Source organism: Procambarus clarkii, chromosome 83 (genome assembly GCF_040958095.1).
Source record: "Procambarus clarkii isolate CNS0578487 chromosome 83, FALCON_Pclarkii_2.0, whole genome shotgun sequence".
Classification (NCBI taxonomy): domain Eukaryota; kingdom Metazoa; phylum Arthropoda; class Malacostraca; order Decapoda; family Cambaridae; genus Procambarus; species Procambarus clarkii.
The window spans coordinates 24,049,212-24,064,397 of record NC_091232.1 but is presented as its reverse complement, the minus strand read 5'-3'; the positions used below and the strand labels follow the sequence as shown (position 1 = coordinate 24,064,397).

General features: G+C 43.9%; 2 non-coding genes across 2 annotated transcripts; both read left to right on the top strand.

Moving 5' to 3' along the window:
* The first annotated feature begins 3,552 nt into the window (after nucleotides 1–3,552).
* On the top strand, nucleotides 3,553–3,671 carry LOC138358490 (5S ribosomal RNA). Its single transcript, XR_011225418.1, has one exon. It is a non-coding gene; the product is annotated as a 5S ribosomal RNA (ribosomal RNA).
* An 11,094-nt stretch (nucleotides 3,672–14,765) lies between these two features.
* LOC138358489 (5S ribosomal RNA) lies at nucleotides 14,766–14,884 on the top strand. Its single transcript, XR_011225417.1, has one exon. It is a non-coding gene; the product is annotated as a 5S ribosomal RNA (ribosomal RNA).
* The last annotated feature ends 302 nt before the right edge of the window (nucleotides 14,885–15,186 follow it).

Below are 15,186 nucleotides of genomic sequence, written 5' to 3'. Positions count from 1 at the left end.
GGTCTTGAAGTCCTGGGCAATCTCGCGCACCAGACGCTGGAAGGGAAGTTTCCTGATGAGCAACTCGGTGCTCTTCTGGTAACGACGGATCTCACGCAGGGCGACCGTTCCGGGCCTGTAACGGTGAGGCTTCTTCACACCCCCTGTGGCAGGAGCAGACTTGCGTGCTGCCTTGGTGGCCAGCTGCTTACGAGGAGCCTTGCCTCCCGTGGACTTGCGAGCAGTCTGCTTGGTGCGAGCCATGGTGAACAACTGTGGTTTGTGATGGCCGGCGCCGAAAAATTTTTGCTTATATACGCCGTCTCGAGGCGCTTGCTCGAGCGCCATTGGCTGCTCGACTCGCCTACGTCACCCCGTTGCCCCTCCCCTCCTTCCTCTGGCTGCAGCCAACAGGCGGCTCACCTCAATCACTATTATCGCTGATTTTGCTCTATTTTTGGATTTGTGCAAAAGTCATTTCACAGGGACGTGAAACAGACGAGTAGGCAACTGCAGTTTTGAAAGCGTTGTGAGAAAGCCGTGTCTACTCGACCACAAGCGTAAAGTAAGGGCAGGCAGGAGTTGCAATGCTACTAGTACGTCCGCTTGATGGGATATAGTCGGGAAATCGTGCGGGCATTCGTCAATTCGATTCACACAACTTCAACACCATGACTGGACGCGGCAAGGGAGGCAAGGGACTCGGAAAGGGTGGCGCCAAGCGTCATCGTAAGGTGCTACGTGACAACATCCAGGGCATCACCAAGCCCGCTATTCGTCGCTTAGCTCGTCGTGGCGGCGTGAAGCGTATTTCGGGTCTCATCTACGAAGAGACCCGTGGCGTCCTGAAGGTGTTCCTCGAGAACGTCATCCGTGATGCTGTAACCTACACGGAACACGCCAAGAGGAAGACCGTCACTGCTATGGACGTGGTGTACGCTCTGAAGCGCCAGGGTCGTACCCTCTACGGATTCGGCGGATAAGAGCTTGGCTAATCCATCGATTCCACCCACCACCACCTCAAAAACGGGACCTAATTAGGTCCCTATACTTTTTACTGAAGGGCTTAATAGACGATAACATAAATTGTTTGATATCAGCTAGCACATTGGGTCTTATGAAATCTATTTTTTATCCTCGCATGCTTAAAGGGACTCTGATTGGGGAGGGAGGGGGGGGGGGGGGGGGAAGGTTTGTTACGTTATATACTAGCAGAGCAGGATCATTGGTGGGGGGTGAGGGGGAGAGAGAGAGAGAGAGAGAGAGAGAGATCTTTCCCAACTCTTCCTTTTTACATGAGTGAGCTACCCGTTTTATTCATTTTATCCTTCTCAGAGCTGTTTTGATAGTATCCAAATGATGGTAAATGAAAAGGGAGGACACGAATATCTACCCAGAATTCAGGACTGGCAATCGATATGCATGTTTGAGTGCGAATCTTTTTCTCTCTCAACTTAGGTATACGTTTATGTCGTACCTAAAAGCGAGAACCACACTATTGGGACAAGTATGCAAGGCCCAATTTTCCTAACAAGCACAGTTAATTTTGTTATTTTCGAACATTTCTTTCCAAATTGGTTTATCCAATTAACAGTATTATATTAAGATCATGAATTGCTGGGTTAGGTTAGGTTAGGTTAGGTTAGGTTAGGTTAGGTTAGCTTAGGTTAGGTTAGGTTAGGTTAGGTTAGCTTAGCTTAGCTTGGGTTAGCTTAGGTTAGGTTAGGTTAGCTTAGCTTGGGTTAGCATAGGTTAGGTTAGGTTTGATTACATTTCTATGTTAGATTTAACTCAAATTCAAAACAATTGCAGTCATTCGGCTTGTTAGTCAACTTGCCTCTAATAGGGGCAATTTGTCTAACAAGACTATTTAGTTTTGTGTGCATATATATATATATATATATATATATATATATATATATATATATATATATATATATATATATATATATATATATATATATATATATATATATATATATATATATATATATATATATATATATATATATATATATATATATATATATATATATATATATATATATATATATATATATATATATATATATTATAGCTTCAAGACTCCGAACCAATATAGAAGCATCAAGAGGAAGTGCTTGTGTTATGGCCAATAGGCCTTCTGCAGTTACTTCCATTCTTATGTTTTTATTCCCATTGGTTCGTGTTTTATCTTGTGTAAATGTCAATCACCTTACCCAAAACTTTGGTACCATATCACCTCACCCATGTGTATATATAAATATATATATATTATATATATATATATATATATATATATATATATATATATTATATATATATATATATATATAATATACAGAGTAAATCTACCCCAAAGTAATGATTTATTTGTCTACAAAACTAAACTCTTTTTGGAATCATATGAGGCCCCTCCACTGAGGGGGGAGGCCTGGATGTTTATTGTCATGTGTATTCATGCTGCTTGCATGTCATCGTTTATTTTGCCTTTGTTGTTTTCTTGACAGCTTTCTTTGCCTTGGGTGGTTTGGGAGATTTTGAAGCTCTCTTTATTTTGGGCTTTTTGTTCCCAACAACAAGCTGCTGCTGCTGCTTCTTTTTCAAGGCTGTAGGTGGTTTGTTGCTTGTGGCGGCTTTCTTGGGAGTTACCACGGCCTTCTTTGCTGCTGTAGATGGTTTCTTGGTTGTGGTGGCTTTCTTGGGAGTTAGAACGGCCCTCTTCTCTGCTACGGCCAGCTTGAATGATCCACTAGCTCCACTTCCCTTGGTCTGAACAAGAATGCCGTCAGCCACTGCTTTCTTGAGAAATCTTCGGATGTAAATGGCGATCTTGGCAGCCTCGACTTTGTTGTTGGCAACAACGTACTTCTTGATTGCTTGTAGAGACGAGCCCTTACGGTCTTTGAGTGCTGCGACCGCGGCTAGAACCATTTGACTAGTTTTCGGGTGAGCAACCTGGACGCGAGGTTTCCTGGTGGTGGCCACCATCAGCAGCAGCCGCAGCCTTCTTGGTAGGCTTTGCTTCTACCATGATGATGATGAGATAACCAAGGTGATGAGAGACGCTCAGACAGTCACGGGGGAATGATGCTGCCGCCGCTTGAGCCGAACCTATTTATGTGCCGGCACGGTACAGAAGCTGCAACCTGGCAACTCGTCCACCAATCACAACGGTTGGTTTTACGGCTCCGAAACCTGGATCCCATATCTTCTCTAAAATAGAAGCATTTGTTCATGTTCTTTGTAAAAGTATCATAAAGCAGGACAGATGAGACAAATATCATAAAAACTGAAGAGCAGATGAGCACACACATGTATGTATTACAAAAGAAAATCCACAAATTCATTAGAAATTGGCAGGGCAGGCTGAGGAAGTAGGTAGATGTAAAATGTCTGTAAATGGCGAAAGAACATAAACCCAAGACTGAATAAACGATGTTAAATATCCATGCCAAGGAGACAAAAATATGTTAGGATACAATTACCATTAAGACACCACAAGAAGGTCCGTATCCTGCCGTGATGACTAAAAAGAGTTGGTTATTAGCCACAATGTGTAGGCAGTCTCATGCCAACGGCCATACCACGTTGAGAACACCGCTTCTCGTCCGATCAGCGAAGTTAAGCAACGTTGGGTTTGGTTAGTACTTGGATGGGTGACCGCCTGGGAACACCAAATGCTGTTGGCAATAATGTTTTTTGTTTTGTTTTGTTTTGTTTCGTTTGTTTTTGTTTGAATGGCTGGCTCCACGGGAAATTCACGGAGTTGTGTGGAATAAGGCCTGGTAAAATGAATTAATATGTATGTCATGTTTAAAACAAACTCGCTTAATATAGTGTGTGAGGCTTTATACAAAAACAAACAACCAAAACAAAACATGTTGTTTTATATATATATATATATATATATATATATATATATATATATATATATATATATATATATATATATATATATATATATAGCTTAATCCGGGTTTGAACTCGCAACTCCAAGAATACGCATCACTTATATACACTTTACCACTGGACCACAGCTGCAGGACACAAGCTTGATGCTGAGGTATCAATTTAATGACGTAAATGCCATTTCCACAAATAAATGATAATTTAAAAGTATTTGTATGTACAAATCTTTTCTGTTTAAAAGGCTACAATATCAGTTACTGATATAATTTGTGTTAATGTTTCTATACCCACAGGAAGGCATGTTTTTGCTTATATGTAAGGGGTACGGAGAAGGAATCCACAGACCATCAGTCCCCTTCCCCCCCCCCCCCCCCCCCTCCCACCTACTACCACCACCACCACCACCACTACTCACCACCACCACCACTACTCACCACCACCACCAATCACCACCAATCACCACCAATCACCACCACCACACCTAACCGAAAACCCCCTAACACATCAACCCTCCCCCCAATCAACAGGCGAAATAATAACCCTCAAATGCCTGCCTGCCTGCCAGCCAGCCAATACTAACGGTCTTCTCAGAAAGAAAATCTCTTTGTATCTGTATTACTTGATGAAATGTATGATTCTAATAATGAAAATAAATTTTGATGTCGGTTGTATGAGCATAATGACCAATATGCACATGATATGAATGAATTAAATAGTGTAGTTTTAAGTAATTAGGTTGTAGACACATTAAGCGGATATGATATTTGACGCGTCCAGAACTGGTGATTTTTGGTTTAGTTTTAAATGCACCACCACCATTGCTTCCCCAGAGCCTAATTAAGGACCGGTAAAAGGAGTCAATATGTATGTCATCTATAAAACCAAAGAATGAATAAAAACACACACACACACACACACCTACATAATAGTATTAGGAAGATTGTATGGCAAAAAAAAAAAGTACTCCCATTGGGTCGTTTGAACTCGCGACTTCCAAAACACCAGCCACACACCTTACCACCCAGCCACCATAGAGTTGGTATAATTGTGCAACTTTAGTTATAAAAGTAAAGTTCTTATTGTCTCAAATCTTATTGTCTGTTCTATGAAAAGGCATGATGTAAATTATGTATTTTTTGAATGATTGAATTGTAGGCACATTAAGCGGATTCGATATTTGATATATCCAGAAAAGGTGATTTCTGTTCAGTTTTAAAATGCATCACTGTTAACGCTAAAGGACTGGTAAAACGACTCGATGTTTGTCATTTTTAAAATAAACACTAAAACTAGGCCCTTAACATATATAATGTTTGAATATAAATTGAATGCATATAAATACAAAGTGGGAGTGGCTGGCTGGCTGGCTGGCTGGCTGGCTGGCTGGCTGGCTGGCTGGCTGGCTGGCTGGCTGGCTGGCTGGCTGCCTGCCTGCCTGCCTGCCTGCCTGCCTGCCTGCCTGCCTGCCTGCCTGCCTGGCTGGCTGGCTGGCTGGCTGGCTGGCTGGCCGCCCGCCCGCCCGCCCGCCCGCCCGCCTGCTTGCCTTGCCTTGCCTTGCCTTGCCTTGCCTGTCCTGTCCTGTCCTGTTCTGTTATTGCCTTGCCTTGCCTTGCCTTGCCTTGCCTTGCCCTGCCCTGCCCTGCCTTGGCTGCAGCTGGCTGGCTGGCCGTAAATCAACTCTTAACAACACCATACCACACCACACCATCACTCATCACCCATCACCCACCACCGGCCCCAGTCTCCCAGCCTCTCTTATATACCCGAGCAGGCCCTTTAAATTATTTGAATTGTTGCACTTCGGCCAATGGCAGGCACGATCGCTGCTGCTCAAACATATTCTGGTTCACAAGTATTAATATATATATATATATATATATATATATATATATATATATATATATATATATATATATATATATATATATATATATATATATATATATATATATTCATGAAACACATTAAAACCTTGATCATTTATTCATTCATTACGTCTAGTGAAGAATTGCTTTTGTTCATTTGTATGATTAAAAATTAATAGAATATGAATTCCTCGCTTAAAGTAAAATATAAAATATATATTGGATTTATATGATTGGTTAATATTCCAAGTGATGCTGAATATCCCCTATAATTTTGTTTTGTTTGTTTGTTTGTTATGTACACATTCCAAATGAAATCAATATAAATGTTATTATTAATGTTTGAAAGTTGATTGTCTACTTGAATCTCTCTATTAAAGTGTGTGTGGCTCCGGATGGAGCCTGGTTATGGTATTTGTCGTGGTGGGTGGCAGAAGTGCTTACTTCTTCTCTGTCTTCTTTGGCAAAAGAACTGCCTGAATGTTTGGAAGAACACCTCCCTGTGCAATGGTTACGCCAGACAGAAGTTTGTTGAGTTCTTCGTCGTTGCGGATGGCCAACTGCAAGTGACGTGGGATGATACGGGTCTTCTTGTTGTCACGTGCGGCGTTACCGGCGAGCTCCAGAACTTCGGCAGCGAGGTATTCCATGACGGCTGCCAGGTAGACAGGAGCGCCAGCACCGACGCGTTCGGCGTAGTTGCCCTTACGCAGCAGACGGTGAATTCTGCCCACGGGGAACTGAAGTCCGGCCCTGCTGGAGCGAGACTTTGACTTGCCCTTCACTTTGCCTCCCTTGCCGCGTCCTGACATTGCTGCTGCTGTTGTGGGTTTGTGGTCTTTTATGCCGCCGGATTCGGATTGATGTCCATAGGGAATGGAAAGGATGGGGGAGGTAGAGGGATGGGGAGATGAAATTCAGGAAGAGGATGCGGGTGTAGAGAGAGAGGAGGTTTGAAAGTTCGGTGGCCTGTCCACCATGGGTTGACATTTTTGTATGTGTTGTTTGTTTGCGTATGTGTTATGTTGGGTTGTCAGTACATTGGCTGGGGGGGCTAGTGTTTGTGACCTTGTTGGTGTCCTAAAGCACTAGAGCCGATGGAGTTGGCTGAAGGAGGCTAATCTTAGAAACATCAGGGTAGTTACACTTCTGCCGCCACGACAAATGGTTTTTTGGTTTTATATTTTTTTTGTAGGTGTTTTATTTATTTATATATTTTTTTTTTTTTTTTTTTTTTTTTTAATTATTTTTTTTTTTTTTAATTTATTTATTTATTTTTTATTTTTTTTATTTTTATTTTTTATTTTGTTATTTTTTTTTTTTTTTCTTTCTTTCTTTATTCTTCATTTGGTGTAGATTGGGTCCGGGATGGGCCACTCATCTGGATCGTCTGGCAGACCGCTTAGTATCTGAGGGCTTGGGAAGGCCTCATCATGGATATGTCTGATCACTTTTTGTTGGAGAGTGATTCTTCTGGTTCTGTGTGGTGGATCGTGGATCTCGTAGTCGCTGGTGGTGTTTTCTGCTACGAAGGGATCTTCTGGGTCTGGGACATACATGTTCTTCATACGGTACAGCTGTCTTCTGGCCAGGTAGCTGAGCCTAATGTTCATTGGCTTCATGTTGAGCGTCTCATGGATCAGGTCAGTTCTTACCCTGTCCCTCAGAGTCAGGCCCTCTGTAAAGCGAAGTGCTTTGTTTTGTACTCGTTGAATCTTCAACATGTTGGATTTGTTGGTGAGGTTCAGGGGAACGTAGGGGTATTCCAAGCTAGGCCTTATGATAAAGGAAAGCTCGCCTCGCGCAAAAGTTCATTATTGTATCGCAACGCCAGCCAGCACGAGCATCATCATGCCACCCAAGGCATCTGGAAAGGCTGCCAAGAAGGCCGGAAAGGCCCAGAAGGCCATTGCCAAGGGCGATAAGAAAAAGAAGCGCAGGAGGAAGGAGAGCTACAGCATCTACATCTACAAAGTGCTGAAGCAGGTCCACCCCGACACTGGTATCTCTTCCAAAGCCATGTCGATCATGAACTCGTTCGTGAACGACATCTTCGAGCGCATCGCCGCCGAGGCTTCTCGCCTGGCCCACTACAACAAGCGTTCCACCATTACCAGTCGGGAGATCCAGACGGCTGTAAGGCTCCTGTTGCCCGGAGAACTGGCCAAGCACGCCGTCTCTGAGGGCACTAAGGCCGTCACCAAGTACACCTCCTCCAAGTAAACGGCTTACTTACTGCCCTGTGGTGGTGGCTTGGCCTCAAACCAACAAACTCGGCTCCATTGGAGCCACACTTTAATTTCTAAAGAGATTGTGAGTGTTAGACACCAATACTATTATAACAAAAACCTCTGTCACTGAAAGCAAATAGCTATAAAATGAGAATATTTATGAAACTGTCTGTGTGTGTTTCTCTCTCTCAGTGTCTGTCTGTCTGTCTGTCTGTCTGTCTGTCTGTCTGTCTGTCTGCCTGCCTGCCTGCCTGCCTGTCTGTCTGTCTGTCTTGTCTGTCTTGTCTGTCTGTCTGTGTGTGTCTCTCTCTCTCTCTCTCTCTCTCTCTCTCTCTCTCTCTCTCTCTCTCTCTCTCTCTCTCTCTCTCTCTCTCTCTCTCTCTCTCAACACATATAAGCACTCGGTATCTTTTTTCTAGAGATTAGAGATTCATTGTTATGTTCCACATTAGGATTACTATGCAGGCCACCCTCTTAGGTTTGAAAATGTCAAGAAAACGGTTAATTTAAAATGTCATCTCCTAACTTAACAGATTAAGCCAGAGGACCGAAAACAGAATAAAACAGGACTGGACAGTATATGTCACTTATACAAGCTGCTTTTATTTCTAGTACAGTATGACAATTTTTATTTTGGGGGGGGGGGGGGGTGATCCTTGACAGTGCATAAGAGTGAAAAGCGACGGCGTTTTGTTTGTAAGAGAACAGGTTGTACTACAAATGACTTGATTTATTGATATCACATGTATGTATGACACCTAAATTATGCTAGGAATGTCTGAAATCTCCTTAGAAGGATATTTTGGCCCTGAGAAGGGCCGAGTTTGGTGTATACTAGGGTGGTCGATTTAGCTTATGCACGCTCTCCACGGATACGGCGAGCAAGCTGAATGTCCTTTGGCATGATGGTGACACGCTTGGCGTGGATGGCACAGAGGTTAGTGTCCTCGAAGAGACCGACCAGGTAAGCCTCGGATGCCTCCTGTAAAGCCATGACGGCAGACGACTGGAAGCGAAGATCGGTCTTGAAGTCCTGGGCAATCTCGCGCACCAGACGCTGGAAGGGAAGTTTCCTGATGAGCAACTCGGTGCTCTTCTGGTAACGACGGATCTCACGCAGGGCGACCGTTCCGGGCCTGTAACGGTGAGGCTTCTTCACACCCCCTGTGGCAGGAGCAGACTTGCGTGCTGCCTTGGTGGCCAGCTGCTTACGAGGAGCCTTGCCTCCCGTGGACTTGCGAGCAGTCTGCTTGGTGCGAGCCATGGTGAACAACTGTGGTTTGTGATGGCCGGATTAACGGATTAAAAAGTCCATAGAGCTGGCAAGCAGGGGATAGAAGAACGGGGCGAGGTTGCAGAAATCTTGAGCAAGGATCTGGAGATGAGGTGAAGAGGGGAGATGAAAGATCGGTGGCCCAACCACCGTGGATTTGAGCTTGATCAGATGAAAGTAGAATTGAGTGGGGTGTCATTTGCAATACACACAGAGGCCGGGAACGCAAGCAGCTGGCAGTGGAGGTTTGATGTCAGATGATGTTAAGTCAGTTCGTTAGGAGTCTTCTTTCTTGTTGATTTCACCAAACTTTGATCTTTGTTCTTTTTTTTGGGCTTGTCGGTCTTGGTGGTCACGGTGCGTGTTGATGCTTGAAGGTGATCTTTCCTTGTGGGTGATGGTGTACCGCCAGATACGTCCTCATCCGATTCATCAGATGAGTGAGGAGCAGGGGTGTTGACACGCTGGGGTAGATTTCTTGAAGGTTGGGTTCTTGAGGGTTGATGTCTTGAAGGTAGAGTTCTCGGAGGGTGTGTAACAGCGGTAGGTACTGCAGCAGAAGGTGCTGCATAGTCGGTACCCTCTATAGGGTCACACCAAGGGTCGATAGCAGCGAAATTCGCCACTGAGACGGGTGAAGGGACAGCAGCAGCTGGAGAAGCGTGTGGAGCAGGAGCTGACAGTATGTCAGAAAGCGTGGCTGCGTTCACAGTGATGTCATGGTTGGTAACGGGAACTGATGCAGAAGTGGGGGTCACATGAGGCAGAGTCCTGCGAGCTGTAGGTACCCGAACAGGATCTGAGGGCTGCATTGCAGTGGCGGAATCGTCGTCGTCGGATGTAGAGTCAGCATCCTCCTCTACAGGGTCAGTTGTTGGAGATGAACGCGGAGCGTTGAAAACTTCCTCAGGAACAATGAAGGTAGGGAGACCGTTCGCCTTGTACAGAATTTTCAGAAGCCTCACAAATTCTCGTGGGTTATTGCCAGCAGTAATTCTGGCAGTTGATATCAGAGCTTTTACTGTGCTCTGCCCAATTAGCTTTGTCTTTGGTTGGGCCGGTGGCGATGGCTGGCTCGACGAATCGCTGGTTGGCGTTTGGGAGCTGGCTCCCCATTGGCTGGTAGTAGCAGTGGGACGTCCTCCCGGGAGCTCCGGGAAGATGGCGGCGTGGGCGTTGAAACCTGAGGTAGAGGTGGTCGCTGATTGGCTTGTTGCTTCAGCGGTACTGGCTCCGGTTGAAGATGTGGATTTCTCCATGTTTTTAATGGCGTTTTGTCTGTGAGGACAATGTATGGAGATTGCTGGATGATCGCCTTTGCACAGCAAGCAGCATAGTGTTTCAGACTTGCAGATGGAGTAATGGTGGTCAGCTGAGCAGAGGCTACACTTCTGAATCCGCTGGGTACATTTGCTGGTGGAGTGGGTGTACTCGTAGCATCGGAGGCACTGGTTGACGATGTGAAAACGTTCCATCTTCACACGGAAAGGCGGAATGTGAATTCCAAAGCTGTAAACTCCATTTCTGGTAGCCATAGTAGCCGCAGCTACCGTCTCGAAGGTCAGCTTCAGGGAGCGACTTGAATTGAAGAATTGAGCTTGGTGAAGCCGTAGGTCCGGGTTTGATGCCTTGAAGTCGTGCATGAACGCAGTATCATCAGCGTCATCTTGTTCCACGATCCATTGACTGAGATCGTGAATAACGACAGAGTGTTCAGCCAGGTACTGGCGTGGGAAGTTGAGACGAAGGTGTTGGTTGGAGAAGTTAGCGCTGTAAGACAGAAGTTTGTCGACTTCCTCCTCACTATAAAAGAAGAAAAGGATGTCCGTGCCTTCCTGCTTGATGTCGTTGGGTGTTACTCCTGCAACGTCTTTAAAGAGCTTCAGGAGAGATGTCTTGGAGAATGGTTGTTCGTTGAGGGGCGTACCCCTGATCTTGAAGCGTTTGTGACGCATGATGAGCTTCCTGGAGGCCGATGGATCTCTCTCAAAGACTACACGTCACTGAAGATGGCCTCCCGTCTCTACCCGGCATAAAATACCAAGTTAGGAGTGGGGTCTGACCATCTAGAGAGACGCAAGTCTGCTGCCAATTGTTTATCCACCCTGCAGTACTGGGTGCGAGAGAGAAGAGCTGGAGCAACGCGAGCACGTCCGACCGCGACGGTTGCTAGTTGCCGTGATCGTGCTGTCTGTGATGGCCGGCGCCGAAAAATTTTTGCTTATATACGCCGTCTCGAGGCGCTTGCTCGAGCGCCATTGGCTGCTCGACTCGCCTACGTCACCCCGTTGCCCCTCCCCTCCTTCCTCTGGCTGCAGCCAACAGGCGGCTCACCTCAATCACTATTATCGCTGATTTTGCTCTATTTTTTGGATTTGTGCAAAAGTCATTTCACAGGGACGTGAAACAGACGAGTAGGCAACTGCAGTTTTGAAAGCGTTGTGAGAAAGCCGTGTCTACTCGACCACAAGCGTAAAGTAAGGGCAGGCAGGAGTTGCAATGCTACTAGTACGTCCGCTTGATGGGATATAGTCGGGAAATCGTGCGGGCATTCGTCAATTCGATTCACACAACTTCAACACCATGACTGGACGCGGCAAGGGAGGCAAGGGACTCGGAAAGGGTGGCGCCAAGCGTCATCGTAAGGTGCTACGTGACAACATCCAGGGCATCACCAAGCCCGCTATTCGTCGCTTAGCTCGTCGTGGCGGCGTGAAGCGTATTTCGGGTCTCATCTACGAAGAGACCCGTGGCGTCCTGAAGGTGTTCCTCGAGAACGTCATCCGTGATGCTGTAACCTACACGGAACACGCCAAGAGGAAGACCGTCACTGCTATGGACGTGGTGTACGCTCTGAAGCGCCAGGGTCGTACCCTCTACGGATTCGGCGGATAAGAGCTTGGCTAATCCATCGATTCCACCCACCACCACCTCAAAACGGGACCTAATTAGGTCCCTATACTTTTTTACTGAAGGGCTTAATAGACGATAACATAAATTGTTTTGATATCAGCTAGCACATTGGGTCTTATGAAATCTATTTTTTATCCTCGCATGCTTAAAGGGACTCTGATTGGGGAGGGAGGGGGGGGGGGGGGAAGGTTTGTTACGTTATATACTAGCAGAGCAGGATCATTGGTGGGGGGTGAGGGGGAGAGAGAGAGAGAGAGAGAGAGAGAGATCTTTCCCAACTCTTCCTTTTTACATGAGTGAGCTACCCGTTTTATTCATTTTATCCTTCTCAGAGCTGTTTTGATAGTATCCAAATGATGGTAAATGAAAAGGGAGGACACGAATATCTACCCAGAATTCAGGACTGGCAATCGATATGCATGTTTGAGTGCGAATCTTTTTCTCTCTCAACTTAGGTATACGTTTATGTCGTACCTAAAAGCGAGAACCACACTATTGGGACAAGTATGCAAGGCCCAATTTTCCTAACAAGCACAGTTAATTTTGTTATTTTCGAACATTTCTTTCCAAATTGGTTTATCCAATTAACAGTATTATATTAAGATCATGAATTGCTGGGTTAGGTTAGGTTAGGTTAGGTTAGGTTAGGTTAGGTTAGCTTAGGTTAGGTTAGGTTAGGTTAGGTTAGCTTAGCTTAGCTTGGGTTAGCTTAGGTTAGGTTAGGTTAGCTTAGCTTGGGTTAGCATAGGTTAGGTTAGGTTTGATTACATTTCTATGTTAGATTTAACTCAAATTCAAAACAATTGCAGTCATTCGGCTTGTTAGTCAACTTGCCTCTAATAGGGGCAATTTGTCTAACAAGACTATTTAGTTTTGTGTGCATATATATATATATATATATATATATATATATATATATATATATATATATATATATATATATATATATATATATATATATATATATATATATATTATATATATATATATATATATATATATATATATATATATATATATATATATATATATATATATATATATATATATATATATATATATATATATATATATATATATATTATAGCTTCAAGACTCCGAACCAATATAGAAGCATCAAGAGGAAGTGCTTGTGTTATGGGCCAATAGGCCTTCTGCAGTTACTTCCATTCTTATGTTTTTATTCCCATTGGTTCGTGTTTTATCTTGTGTAAATGTCAATCACCTTACCCAAAACTTTGGTACCATATCACCTCACCCATGTGTATATATAAATATATATATATATATATATATATATATATATATATATATATATATATATATATATATATATATATATATATATATATATAATATACAGAGTAAATCTACCCCAAAAGTAATGATTTATTTGTCTACAAAACTAAACTCTTTTTGGAATCATATGAGGCCCCTCCACTGAGGGGGGAGGCCTGGATGTTTATTGTCATGTGTATTCATGCTGCTTGCATGTCATCGTTTATTTTGCCTTTGTTGTTTTCTTGACAGCTTTCTTTGCCTTGGGTGGTTTGGGAGATTTTGAAGCTCTCTTTATTTTGGGCTTTTTGTTCCCAACAACAAGCTGCTGCTGCTGCTTCTTTTTCAAGGCTGTAGGTGGTTTGTTGCTTGTGGCGGCTTTCTTGGGAGTTACCACGGCCTTCTTTGCTGCTGTAGATGGTTTCTTGGTTGTGGTGGCTTTCTTGGGAGTTAGAACGGCCCTCTTCTCTGCTACGGCCAGCTTGAATGATCCACTAGCTCCACTTCCCTTGGTCTGAACAAGAATGCCGTCAGCCACTGCTTTCTTGAGAAATCTTCGGATGTAAATGGCGATCTTGGCAGCCTCGACTTTGTTGTTGGCAACAACGTACTTCTTGATTGCTTGTAGAGACGAGCCCTTACGGTCTTTGAGTGCTGCGACCGCGGCTAGAACCATTTGACTAGTTTTCGGGTGAGCAACCTGGACGCGAGGTTTCCTGGTGGTGGCCACCACAGCAGCAGCCGCAGCCTTCTTGGTAGGCTTTGCTTCTACCATGATGATGATGAGATAACCAAGGTGATGAGAGACGCTCAGACAGTCACGGGGGAATGATGCTGCCGCCGCTTGAGCCGAACCTATTTATGTGCCGGCACGGTACAGAAGCTGCAACCTGGCAACTCGTCCACCAATCACAACGGTTGGTTTTACGGCTCCGAAACCTGGATCCCATATCTTCTCTAAAATAGAAGCATTTGTTCATGTTCTTTGTAAAAGTATCATAAAGCAGGACAGATGAGACAAATATCATAAAAACTGAAGAGCAGATGAGCACACACATGTATGTATTACAAAAGAAAATCCACAAATTCATTAGAAATTGGCAGGGCAGGCTGAGGAAGTAGGTAGATGTAAAATGTCTGTAAATGGCGAAAGAACATAAACCCAAGACTGAATAAACGATGTTAAATATCCATGCCAAGGAGACAAAAATATGTTAGGATACAATTACCATTAAGACACCACAAGAAGGTCCGTATCCTGCCGTGATGACTAAAAAGAGTTGGTTATTAGCCACAATGTGTAGGCAGTCTCATGCCAACGGCCATACCACGTTGAGAACACCGCTTCTCGTCCGATCAGCGAAGTTAAGCAACGTTGGGTTTGGTTAGTACTTGGATGGGTGACCGCCTGGGAACACCAAATGCTGTTGGCAATAATGTTTTTTGTTTTGTTTTGTTTTGTTTCGTTTGTTTTTGTTTGAATGGCTGGCTCCACGGGAAATTCACGGAGTTGTGTGGAATAAGGCCTGGTAAAATGAATTAATATGTATGTCATGTTTAAAACAAACTCGCTTAATATAGTGTGTGAGGCTTTATACAAAAACAAACAACCAAAACAAAACATGTTGTTTTATATATATATATATATATATATATATATATATATATATATATATATATATATATATATATATATATATATATATATATAGCTTAATCCGGGTTTGAACTCGCA